The sequence below is a fragment of the Malaclemys terrapin genome, chromosome 20, assembly GCF_027887155.1.
Source record: "Malaclemys terrapin pileata isolate rMalTer1 chromosome 20, rMalTer1.hap1, whole genome shotgun sequence".
NCBI classification, from domain to species: domain Eukaryota; kingdom Metazoa; phylum Chordata; order Testudines; family Emydidae; genus Malaclemys; species Malaclemys terrapin.
In genome coordinates, this window is record NC_071524.1 from 6062816 (window position 1) to 6075764 (window position 12949).

Here is a 12949-nt window from a genome sequence, read left to right on the forward strand (position 1 = left end):
AGGGCAGAATGAACTCCCTGGTTGGGATGGGATCTAGGGATTCGGAGGAGACACTTTCAGGAAGGAGTTTGCCAAAGCAGCATGTCCCCATCGAATTCACCAGCACCAGAGTGACTACATTTGAAAATCACCCCCGGGGGTGTCAAAGACTGAAAGTGACCCTGTTTTACACTCAGGGGGTGTCGGGGTTGGTTGGCCACACAGTGGCACTGAGTGACCCAGCCAGCTCCCTAGAACTGGGTCTCTTCTTTGGGGCAGAGCTGGGAGTGGCCAGGCCTGGCTGGGAACCAAGGGTCTCCAGTCCATCCAGCTGTTGTGGCTAACACGCAATGTTAGCTCCATCGGCTTCAGAGGGTTTAGCACCAAGTTCAGCACGTCTACACACAGACGTGCCCCAAAACACCCACAGATGGTTCCCTCACAGCGGCCCGTGATTTCGGTGCGGGTCTGTTCATGGGGCAGCCGTTGCGCTCCCCTGCCTGCTGGTGAGAGCCGGGCAGCAGGAACACCTGTGGGGATTCAGTGCACGCTGAACAACGTGCTATGCAGAGGGGGCTCTGAAGTGGTCACCTCTGCAGCACAGACCAGCGGGACCAACTCGTTGGCTGCCCTCAGTGCCGAGGGAGCTGCTAAGTGCTGCTGGCTTGCTGTCTGCCCACCACCCTGTCAGCGGGTTCTCAGGGACCCTTCCCCACCCTTCACACACACAAATCCTGCAGGGACCCCAAAGAGAGAGTCCAAGGGTCACTCCCAGTTGCTCTGCAGCCAGCACCTGCCACTCATGGCTCCCACCGACTCCTGCTCCCTTTCCCCTCTACTCCTTCTGCAGCCAGATGCCCTTCTGAGGGCCACGGCATCCATACACTGGTTCTAAACCTGCCTGCCCCATGCTGGCCTCACCACCACATAGCTCGGAGCATATTAATGAGGTGCACATTGCTCCAAGAGGGATTCCAGGAAATCTACACAGTCCTGGCCCAGACGGACATGATAGGGGGAGAAGCCAGCCCTGAGGATGGGGCAGAGAGTGCCCAGGTGGGAGACCAGGCAATCCATGGGGTGACCAGCTGGACACAGAGAGGGAAAGGCGCATGGGGAGACTAGAGGCAGTTTCCAGACTATGCCAGTTTCCATCCCAGCCTGGGTTCTCAGTGCAGTGACTCTGCCAATAAAACTGGTGGGGGTAAGAGGGACATGACACACAGACCTCAGTGCTGAGAGCTCCCACCCCGACTCCCAGCACTGTATGTTCCCTGCCTGCCTCCTGCGCCACCCACCTGTAGGTCTCCTTAGCTGCCTCTCCCCAAATATTCCCTTCCTCCCTCCCTCCCTCCTTCTGCCTTATGACCAGTCTCTCTGTACAAACACCCCCACCCTGCCCTCCTCGGACATGGGAGCTGGTTAGCAGACTAGGCCAGAAGTGGGGTCTGAAGCTGTATTTCCACACTGTGCAAAGACATTGAAGTCTCGCCTTAACCATGCATGTTCAGCCTTTCTACACTGAGCAGCCCTGGGCCAAAAATCCAGTTTTATTTGGGTGAAAAAATTTCAAATAAACAAGTGAAACAAAACAAAAGTGTCTATTCAAAAGAAAACAAAACAAACATTTTGTTTAAGATTTTTTTCATTGAAAATTTCATTGGATTTAATGGTTTGGCCAAACATTTTATTTTGGTTAAACTATTGTTCATGGAAAAAAATTCTGTTGAAAAATGTCACCCAGTTCTAACTTTGTGAAAATGACCAAGTTCTCTTCAACTTCTGTCCTAAAATATCAGGGATTTTCAGTTTCCCCCCCCCCCCCCAATCTTAACTCCATACTGACACAGTGGGGTTTTGGTTAGTTAGTTTCTGTGACATTTTGCTGAAGTAGAACAGGATGTTCAAGTCTCATCTTTATTAGATGTTCCCTCCATAAATGGTAAAGCCACCATGTTCTCTGATTATCCAGAAGTAGGGCTTGCTGCCTTTCCACTGAGTGTGAGCTGAATGGAGATGTAAGCAGGAGAACCAGCCATGGGAAGAAATCTACTCACAGCTGGACCTCTGAAAACAGACTCAGTGTTACCAAGGTGACAGAAAGAGAGCACACGGCATCACTGATACCCTGTGTCCTTATTATTCCCCACAGGGAACGAGCCCAGCGTGACACCAGCAACTCTGCTGAAGATCATATTCAATGTAAGAGTTTTTGTAGAGTATTGGGGTTATCAGGGTCACCTGCAGAAGAGGAATAAAGTAGGGGTCGGGGGCAAATGTGTTAATTGGTGGGGGATGGACAGATCCCACTGTCTGATCAGACTGTCTGGCCAAGAGTTACAACAACAAATTGCCTGTGATCAAACTGAAGGATGAAAAAGAGTTCTCAGGATGCCAGGGCTAGTGCAGTTGAGTCCCTCGGGTTCCTTTGTTCCACCCTTTGCCCGTAATCCCCAGTCCTGCGTTGCTTAGGGGACTGAGACAAAGTGTTACCACTTCCCATCCTTTATGGAAAGGGCACATCCTGGGGAAGCTCCCATTGGAAAGTGTTCCAGCCCCTTCCCTGGGAGCTGGGTGCAAGAGTGCCTCATGGGAGCTCTAGTCCAGGTGCCTCCTGCTCCTTGTCTCCTCTTTGAGCCAGGCTCTCTGACTCTCCCATGATGCACCACTTTCTCCCCTCTTGGTGATGGGAACAAGTACATCATGGGAGTCCCTAGTTGCAGTGCATCATGGGAGATGAAGCCCAGCCATCCAGCCCGGCCTGTAGGGGAAAATATGAGCACAATGCAACTGAACTACAAGTCCCATGTGGCACCATGGTGGTATTTTGAATCAGAATATTTCTAGATTTGGCCAAAATATTTCAATTTTGGAAAACTTCTTTTTTGAACAAAATCTTGACATTTTCTGCTGAAAGCCGACTCTGTTTGTGACTAAATAGATTTTTCAAAAACCCAGACAGACAGTTTCCACTGAACATCTTCAACAGCCATGTTAAATCCTCTGTCCTGGTATCCCCAGCAACGCTGCTCAGGATCAAGCTCCATTGTGCTCAGTGCTACCTACGGGGGAGCCCTGCCCTGGCTGGGGGAGGGGTGGGAGCAGGAGGGTTATAATTCGTGCCCAGCAAAGTGCCTTCCCTTAAAGGCATTTACCCCCAAATGATAATGTGTAACTGTCATTCTCTCCCCAGATGCCGCAGTGAATTGGCTGAGAAGCTCCAGGGTGACTCACAGCTTTTAATAATGACAAAGTGAAGTGATAGAAAAGAGCAATTTGTTTGCCTGTTCCAGCTCGGCAGAGACCCATGGGCTTGGAACATGGATTTACTCAGGATTCCCAGGGTTCAGGTTGTGTCTGTTACCCTGGTCTCACTGCTGCTACCTCCCTCTACCCAGGAGCAGGTAGCTGATTCCCACATCTGCTATTACCCTGGCTAGTCAGACCCTACCCCTCACAGACACAGCGACACACATCCAAGCAAGAGGAAAACATCCTTCCCAAACTCCACACCACAGCGATAGGGAAGAATCCCCCCAGCTTGAAAATCTATCTGGCTACAGAGGGGCTTTCCCCACCAGCCTCTCCAGTCAACCAACCAACCAACCAAGGCAGAGATGTTCAAGGTTTAGAAGTTCCTATTAAAACTCCTGGGAACTGGATGGTCAAATCCCCAGGCAAGTTTGAAAACCTCCTTTGAAATGTTACCCAAGTGGGAATCAGCTCTAGTGAGAAGCCCCAGTACCACTCACTGCTAACCCTCTGCCTCACTGGGAAGGAAGACAGGTTATGGGTGAAATCCTGGGAGTTTCACATTGACTTCAATGGGGGCAGGATTTCCCCCAATGGGTCTCCATGCGATGTAGGTGTCAGTGAGGTATGCACAGGCTCACACTGCTAGCAGCGACTGTGCGGTGGTGCACACACCCTGGGTATCATGTGTTAGAACAAAGGCCAAATACTCGCTATTCCCCATGGCCACAGCTTCATTTCCCGTATATAAATGTATAGCAAGACAATCAATCAAAGAGGCCCAACAGCAAGGAGGCCCAGCAGATGTATCCCATTACCCCTACCCCTGGAAAAGCAATCAGTCAAGGGGGCCCCAACAGATGTATCCTATATACCCCTAGAAAGGAATTTAAAAATTCCTTAGGTCAGCAGAATGTATGCACGTTAAGTCATTTGTTACTGGGTATAAAAAGGCTTGCTCTACGCTTGTAAGGTGTGTTCCTCCCTCTGGCATGAGTCGAGGGGGACACCCGCTCAGCTGACTGATCAATAAAGAACTTGAAGCCGTCTTCTAGACTCCCGTGCCTCCTTGGGGTAATTGGGCAGCTCCAGGGGGAAACGAGCCCACTTGGCTAACAAATGGCGACCACGAAGGGACTTCTCTCCCTGTAGAGGGCACTGACCGACGGCCGAGGGCGATTCCGAGGAGTGGCCACCTCGAGCGGTTGGTTTGCTCGGGCCTCGGATCGTCACAATCGGCCGGGGCGGCTGTGTCCTCTCTAAAGAGAACTCTGAAGGACACGGAAGCAAGACGGCTTCAGAAGAAGGGGAAGTCTGACTGCCGGACGCGGCCACTTCGGGCGGTAAGTGCGTTTACCTCCTGGGTTTGAGGAATAACACCCCCGAGGTGTGGGTTGGACAGTGGAAATCCCCTAGGCAGCCTGTATACGGGAAGGTATGTTAACATTATTGTAGCTTTGTAAATGTCTTGTTGTTGTGTTTTTGGTTAAAGGGTAAGCAAATAACGGCCAATGAGTAACGTAACTCACTCCACAAGTCCATGGGCCGTTTTTAACAATTATTGGGACTTGGAGCAACCTCAGGGATTACTCTTGTTTATAGGAAGGGTAATCTTGTTTCTCCTCTTAATGGTGTGTTGGAAACCGAGATTGTAACTGATTAAAGGATCTGTGTGAAAGATGAATGTGTGCTGCTGACAGGTCTGAGGCTTAAGCTGACTTCAGCCGCCCCAAGACTCCTGCAAGGGGAAACCCGATGACCAGGATATCTTGATTGCAAGGGGGGTCAGCCGAACCTTATGACCCAGCGGATATCTGAGTTAGAACTAGATCTATACCTCTTCCCCCTCTTGATATCTCTGTCTCGGAAAACTCTGGGTAAAGCATAATGGGGTCCGGACAAAGCACCTCCTGGACACCCCTGGGATGTATGCTGGATAGCTGGAAGGCGTTTAGACGCCAGGCTAATTATGGAATTGTATTATGTAAAGACAAGCTTGTAAAATTCTGTACTCTTGAATGGATGACATTCGGGGTGGAATGGCCCGAGGGAGGGACGCTCAAACCAGGGGTTGTACAAGCAGTACATAGCATTGTGACCTGGGATGGGCATTGGGACCAATATCCCTATATAGATATTTGGCAGGACCTTGTGGCCAATCATCCCCCATGGTTGCAAAAATGTAGATCACAAACTATTAAAACCTTAATGGCCCGTGCCCCTGTTAGGAAACCCTGTTTCCCTGTTAAGAAATCTTGTCTGCAGGCTGTGATTCCCTCTGCCCCTGATCCTATGCCCCCTCCCCCTTTGTATCCTGGCCTCCCGGCTCCGGTACCCTCAATTGAAATCCCCACCCCCTCCTCTGAGGATAATGCCTCAACTGAAAGGGGTGAGCCAAGCGACCAGGACTTTTCCAAACGGGAGCCCCCTCCGATCTCTCTGAGCTCCCAGGTGTCTAACCACACCAGGAGAAAGACTGGCCCCATGACAGCTCAGAGATCTGAAACGCAGTGGAACTTGTCATCTGACTATAACCCTGGGGATATTCGGTTTACCCTTATTAGCTCATCGAGCAAGGGTGGCCCGGGACTCCAAGGGCCCCTGCAACAGAATTATTTGTGTCCACTGCGGGAAACTGTAGCCCCTGAGGGTAATCTCACTATGGTATATGTTCCCTTTACCACTAGTGAGCTATATAATTGTAAGGGGCTTTGGGCAAGAATATAGAGGAACTTTTAGAAATAGCCATGAAGGTTTATGATCGGAGGGATGATGAGGAGCGAAAGAAAGGGGCCCGCGTTTTGGCCATGGCCCTGAGAGAAGGATATGCAGAAAGGGGGGACAAGGTTAAGGAGAAGCCAGGGCCACCTGGGAGGGGACGGGACCCCCGCCTGGGTCAAAACCAGTGCGCTATCTGTAGGGAAGAGGGGCACTGGAAGAATGAATGCCCCCGGCGACAGGCCATGGGAAAGGAACGTAAAAACAAAACCCGGTCCTTCCCCTCCTTTACAACAACACGGGACGTTCAGGGGAGGGATCTTCCCCATAGAGAAGCCGAGGGACCCAGTGGCCCCTCCTGACAGCACAAGCTGCCAGCCTGGATCCCACGGTAAAAATTAAAGTGGAGGGCCGCCCAATTGAAGCCCTTATTGATACTGGGGCCACTCTTAGTTTGCTCCCCCTTAATAAGGCCCCCCGAGATAGAGCTCGGGGATGTGCCATAGTCCAGGGGATAGAGGGACAAACTACAACTTTGGGAAAAAAAAAAAAAAAAAGCTTTGCCTCTCCTAGTAAAAATAGGGGACCGTCAAATTTCCCATCAGTTTGTTTGCAGTCCCTCCTGCCCCATAGCGCTGCTCGGACGAGATATCCTCACTAAATTACAGGCGGAGATCTCATTCGATAACGGGACAATGGAAGTCAGAATCCCTAAGCAACAAGCCTCTAATTACCAGATGGCTCTCATAAATGCTAGAGATCACTCCCTGGAATGTAAGGGAAGTGATGGAAGCCAGCTGCCGGGGGAGGGGGGGGGAGAGGGGGTGTAAATCCCAAGGTCTGGGCGGAGGAAGGAGGCGTGGCCCGAGCCAGGAATGCTACACCGGTGCATATTTCCCTTAAGGAGGGAAGCAGCCCAGTCCGAATTCGACAATACCCCCTTAAGTTAACCACTCGGATCGGGTTAAAACCCCTGATTCAAAAGTTCTTGCAGTGCGGGTGGTTAAAGGAAGACACGTCCCCATACAATACTCCAATAATGGGGGTGCCTAAGCCTAATGGGCAGTATCGGTTGGTCCAGGACCTAAGACAAATTAACAAGTTAATAGCAGAAACTGTTTGCCTTTGAGTGGGAGGACCCAGATACCCACTACAAAGCTCAATACCTTTGGACCGTTGTCCCACAAGGACTTACCTGTGCACCCGAGATTTTTGGCAGCCAGTTAAAAAGGGACCTCGCCCCATTCCTGGCTAAACACCCTTCATGTAACATAGTTCAGTACTGCGATGATCTCCTCTTGAGTACTGAAACAGAGACAGTCTGCAAGGAGCAAACTGTAGAGCTCCTCAGTCACCTTGGGGTACAGGGATATAAAGTATCAAAGGAAAAAGCTCAGTTGGTTAAGCAGCAGGTCACCTTCCTTGGATACCACCTCTGCCAAGGGAGTCGCAGTTTGGGTAAAGAAAGAATCCAGGTTATACTTAACAGCCCTCAACCCCAGAACCCCCGAGAATTAAGGGCTTTTCTGGGACTGACTGGCTTCTGTCGACTCTGGATCCCTGACTATGGGGGAAAAGCCAGACCACTATATGAGTCTTTGATTAAAGAAGGTCTGTTCCACTGGAAATGGACCAGGGAAATGGAAAAAGCATTTCGAGAGCTTAAAGAAGCCTTGGTTCAGCCTCCCGCTCTAGTCCTCCCAGACCCCCGGAGACCATTCACCCTATACGTTCATGAAAGAGGAGGGGCGGCAGCTGGAGTCCTGTGCCAAAGGTCAGGACCAACCTGGCGACCCATTGGATACTACTCAAAGGTGTTGGACCCTGTCGCCAAGGGGTGGCCTGCCTGCTTATGGGCCGTTGCAGCAACCGCTCTTCTTGTACAAGAGGCTGAAAAATTGACCCTGGGAGGGGACACTGAGGTTGTGGTCCCCCACGGGGTGCCTCAAATACTGGGGACAGGCGCTGGGGAAAAGCATTTAAATCCCAGTTGATATACCAGATATGAGGTAGGGCTCTTGCTAGCCCCTAACTTAACCTTTAGGACAGTTAGCTCCCTCAACCTAGCTACCCTATTGCCTGACCCTTGGGTTTCCTATGAGACCAGCCCCACTCATGACTGTATTGAAGTCTTGCAACAGGTGTCCCAGGCACTCGGTATACAATGGAAGCTACATACACCCTGGAGGCCGCAAAGCTCGGGTCAAGTAGAAAGAATGAATAGAACTCTCAAAGATACTTTGACTAAAATATGCACACAGTCTAGCTTAAAGTGGCTTGATGCCTTGCCACTCGCCCTCACCCGTATTCGAAGAGCCCCACGTAAGGGTCTTAAACTTTCGCCCTTTGAACTAGTCTTTGGATTTCCACCCCGAATACTTATCCCAGGATTCCGGGAGGATGTAACCTGGGAAGTGGGAAATGACTTACTATGGAAACAGGTTTCCGGGTTGCAATCTGTTTTGTTACAGCTGCATCGACGCGGCGCCATTCCAGGCTCTCCCCTTGGACCAGACCGTGCATCCGTTCCGGATCGGTGACCAGGTCCTTGTCAAGAAGTGGAAACGCGACCCCCTTACGCCAAGGTGGGACGGTCCACACACCGTTTCGCTCATCAGCCAGGCCGCAGTTAAAATTCTCGGGAGTGACAAATGGACACATCACACCCGGGTAAAGCGGTTTCTGAATCCTGACCAGGGAACCAATCCCACGGAAGAGGACACCGGCCCTCTGCCCGCCCCGGCCCCGGAAGCCCGGGGTGGCACGGGCGAAGACACCGTCTGGGAGTATCAAGGACTCGATGGGCTAAGAGGACTGTTTAGGAAAAAGCAATAATGAACTCATTATTGATATTTCTGTTCATAGGTGTCTATCACGGCTATGGTTGGGAGAATAGGTTTATACAATTGGGAGAAATAATAGCGAGTTCCTTCAATCTTAGTAGCTGCTGGGTTTGTGGAGGTCCAGGGGATTGGAATGAATGGCCTTGGGTAGCCCAGCCAGCGCAAGCTAAATGGTGGATCAGTAATTTAAGTATAGTCCACAAAGGAACAGAAGTTTGGGATGAGGATAGTAGCCCTTGGTGACTCTATTCCTCTGAGATGGGGATCCTTTGTCTAAACCGAACAAAACAAGAAGGGGTATATGTGGGCAAAAGCCGATGTGACTGGACCCTATCTCTAGGATTTGACTGCTATGATCACCCTAGTTGCCATACGTATGACTGTTCTAAATATCAAGGACGGTGGAACCATACCCACGTAAAACTCACTAATCATAGCTGGGTAAGTTGTTCCTACCAACAGCATACCGGCGAGGGCTGTAAGGCAGTTGGACAAGATGGGTTCTTTGATGCCCTCTTTCTAAGTTGCCAGCGAGATAATACCAACAGTAAGGATCACGTGGTACGCTGGTATCAGTGGGCATGGCAACATTCTAATGGAACTCGGGTAACCCATTTTAATCATTTTTGGTCTACTACCAATAGCCCTAAATTTGGTTGTAATTGCGCTTGGAAGGAAGGGGCTTGGCCTTGGAAATGTGACTATTGTAATCCTGACGGTACATCTATTGTATTAGGGGGACCCCTAGAGATGGGTAACTCTTTGTATTACGAAGAACCAGGCCCCGAGGACTATCCCAAAACCTGGGATGGCCCCTTTGCGAATGGACAATGGGCCCTAAAAGGCCCATTACTGGATATGTGGGCAATACGCTTATCGAAGATTGCCTCCAAATTGGTCAGGAATATGTTAAGTTGGGTACATTAGGCCCTTGTTCTTTCTACTACCCCAAATTCAGGGAAATAAGTTAGGAATTAAGGTATATGACGACTTGATTAGGGAGAAGCGGTCCGTTGATCCCGCATTAACCGCTGGAAGCTCCCAAACGTGGGGAGCTCAAGAGTGGCCCCCTGAGAGAATTATAAAACATTATGGTCCAGCAACATGGAATCCTAATGAATGGATCTCAGGGGCAAGGGAGCCCATTTACAACCTAAATCGGATAATTAGGCTGCAAGCCATTTTAGAAGTAATAACTAATCAAACGGCTGCAGCTCTTGATCTTTTGGCCGATCAGTCCACTCAGATGAGGAATGTGCTCTACCAGCACCATCTAGTTCTTGATTATTTGCTGGCAGAGGAAGGGGGAATCTGTGCAAAATTAAACTAATCTAATTGCTGTTTACAAATAGATGATAATGGAAAGGCGGTAAAACAGCTAACAAAAGAAATGAGAAAGCTGGCCCACGTCCCGGTCCAAGCATGGGGTGGATGGAATACGGACTGGTTCACGTCCTGGTTACCGCAACTGGGATGGCTCCGAGAAGGCCTTCTTCTCTTTATATTCTTTATTACAACCCTATTATCCTTAGCTTGCTTTGCTCCCTGTGTAGTTGCATTTGTCCGACGAATGGCTAATCAAATTGTACGCCAACGCATGATGGCACTATATCAACCGGTTAAAGTTGAGGATTGGGGGCCATAGGGCTCTCAAAATGCTTTTAAGGGGGGAGAACCTTGTTAGAACAAAGGCCAAATACTCGCTATTCCCCATGGCCACAGCTTCATTTCCCGTATATAAATGTATAGCAAGACAATCAATCAAAGAGGCCCAACAGCAAGGAGGCCCAGCAGATGTATCTCATTACCCCTACCCATGGAAAAGCAATCAGTCAAGGGGGCCCCAACAGATGTATCCTATATACCCCTAGAAAGGAATTTAAAAATTCCTTAGGTCAGCAGAATGTATGCACGTTAAGTCATTTGTTACTGGGTATAAAAAGGCTTGCTCTACGCTTGTAAGGTGTGTTCCTCCCTCTGGCATGAGTCGAGGGGGACACCCGCTCAGCTGACTGATCAATAAAGAACTTGAAGCCGTCTTCTAGACTCCCGTGCCTCCTTGGGGTAATTGGGCAGCTCCAGGGGGAAACGAGCCCACTTGGCTAACAATGTTAGTGGCAGGGAAAGCTGCTAACACAGCAATTGCTTCCCCCAATTGCTTCCTTATGATAATTTGTCCGCACTCCAGCTGATATTGGCAATAAACAATAACCTTGAATTTTTATTTCTCGTCCTCTAAAGATCCATAGGAGGAGTTTGGGTCACTGATACAGTCTCCCACACTATTCTTGCCAGCAAGTTAAAGAAGTATGGGCTGGATGAATGGACTGTAAGGTGGATAGAAAGCTGGCTAGATCGTCGGGCTCAATGGGTATTGATCAATGGCTCCATGTCTAGTTGGCAGCCGGTATCAAGCGGAGTGCTCCAAGGGTCGGTCCTGGGGCAGGTTTTGTTGAATATCTTCATTAATGATCTGGAGAATGGCGTGGACTGCACTCTCAGCAAGTTTGCAGATGACACTAAACTGGGAGGAGTGGTAGATACGCTGGAGGGTAGGGATAGGATACAGAGGACCTAGACAAATTAGAGGATTGGGCCAAAAGAAACCTGATGAAGTTCAACAAGTTCAGCTCCACTTGCTGAAATGCAGGACCCATCATTGTGCAGCTGCATCACAGAACCTCCCAAAATCACAGGCAACTGTAGCTCAGGCTTTGCAGCAAGGAAGTGAGGAATCTTCTCTGGGGCCACAGCAGGGCAATGCACAGCGCCCCAAAGTGCTTTAGGACACTGGAATATTCTTAAGGCAAATGCAACCTGTTTGCCTTTTCGAAAAAAGTCACTTGCTGCTGCCGGTGCCAGGTCCCCCACTAACCTCCCAGGCTGCCCTGGACCCCACATCCCCCTGAAGCGCGGGGCCCCCCAAAGCCCAAATATTGGTGGAGCCGGGCCCACATTCCTAACTATTGGTGGCGCACAGGCACCATGGGCCCATATAACTCACCGTCTATGAAGGGAAAAAAACTATATTTTATAGTGCTTTTCAGAAATCTATTGTGACATTCTGTACATTGGGGGAGCACCCTGTAACCTCCCATATTCCTTATCCACATATAATCGTGATCTCACAGATGTAAGCAGAGTCAAGATGAGCTCTACCCTGACATCTGGTGGTGAATTATGGCGAGTGTGGAAAAGAACTCCAGGGGCTGGTCTTGTTTGCATAGGCACACCCACGTGCGTGGCATGAAACAACAGCAACTGAAAGTGGTTACTTTGGCTGGTGTGGGATCCCCAGTTTCTCTGTTATTGGGGCAGGAAGAATAAAGTTTTGTTACCTTGATTCTGTGAATCAAGGCCAGTGGAACCTTTGTATGACAGAAGGACTGAGTGAATCCTTCACCATTACCTAAGTAGCACTTGCTTGACAAGGGGCATGGGTTACAAAATCCAGTGAATGGAGAGAGGGTGGGGATAGGTAGTTGTATCTGATGGGATGGGTTTCCTCTCTGAGGGCTTAACACACCAATTACACCACTTTCTCTCTCCACTGTTGAAGGTCAGAGCTAACTTTGATTCCATTAGGAGTCTAGTTACAGGCTGCTGTGCTGAATTCACTTTGGGCCAATTGTGCACCAGCACTGGGGCTCTCCTACTCTGAGCTGAAATCACTAACAGCTGAAATCACAAAAGAGTTAAAGTTATTAAGTGCTGTGTTAACTAGTCAGGGAGCCTGAAACTATCTTGCTAAGCAGCTGGTGGAGCAATTTGTGGGGATGACTGGGAACCCCATGGAGAGATGGCTGGCCTTGGATCATGTAAGGTGCCCCTTAACACCCTGTGTGCCCCCCTTTTACTCTGGGGCTGCACTGGCCAGGGACAGAGACTTTGGGGGTTGTTTCCAAAGGGAAAGGACACAGCCCAATTTGCTGGGGTGGGTTTTTTGCTCATGGTTTGTGTTATGAATCCTGTTTGTGCTGTTTTTTCCAATTTAATGCTGATGCCGTTTACCTCATGTTATTAAACATTTTCTGCTACACTCAGACTCCGTGCTTGCGAGAGGGGAAGTATTGCCTCTTAGAGGCACCCAGGGGGTGGTATGTAATTGTCCCAGGTCACTGGGTGAGGGCTCGAGCCGGTTTTGCATTGCGTTATTG

At 49.7% G+C, this 12949-nt stretch overlaps 1 long non-coding RNA gene across 1 annotated transcript; it reads left to right on the forward strand.

Annotated features, from left to right (window-relative positions):
* Window positions 1–3925: 3925 nt before the first annotated feature.
* LOC128826709 (uncharacterized) lies at window positions 3926–10831 on the forward strand. The gene is made up of 2 exons (XR_008442878.1): window positions 3926–4574; window positions 8421–10831. It is a non-coding gene; the product is annotated as an uncharacterized LOC128826709 (long non-coding RNA).
* The last annotated feature ends 2118 nt before the right edge of the window (window positions 10832–12949 follow it).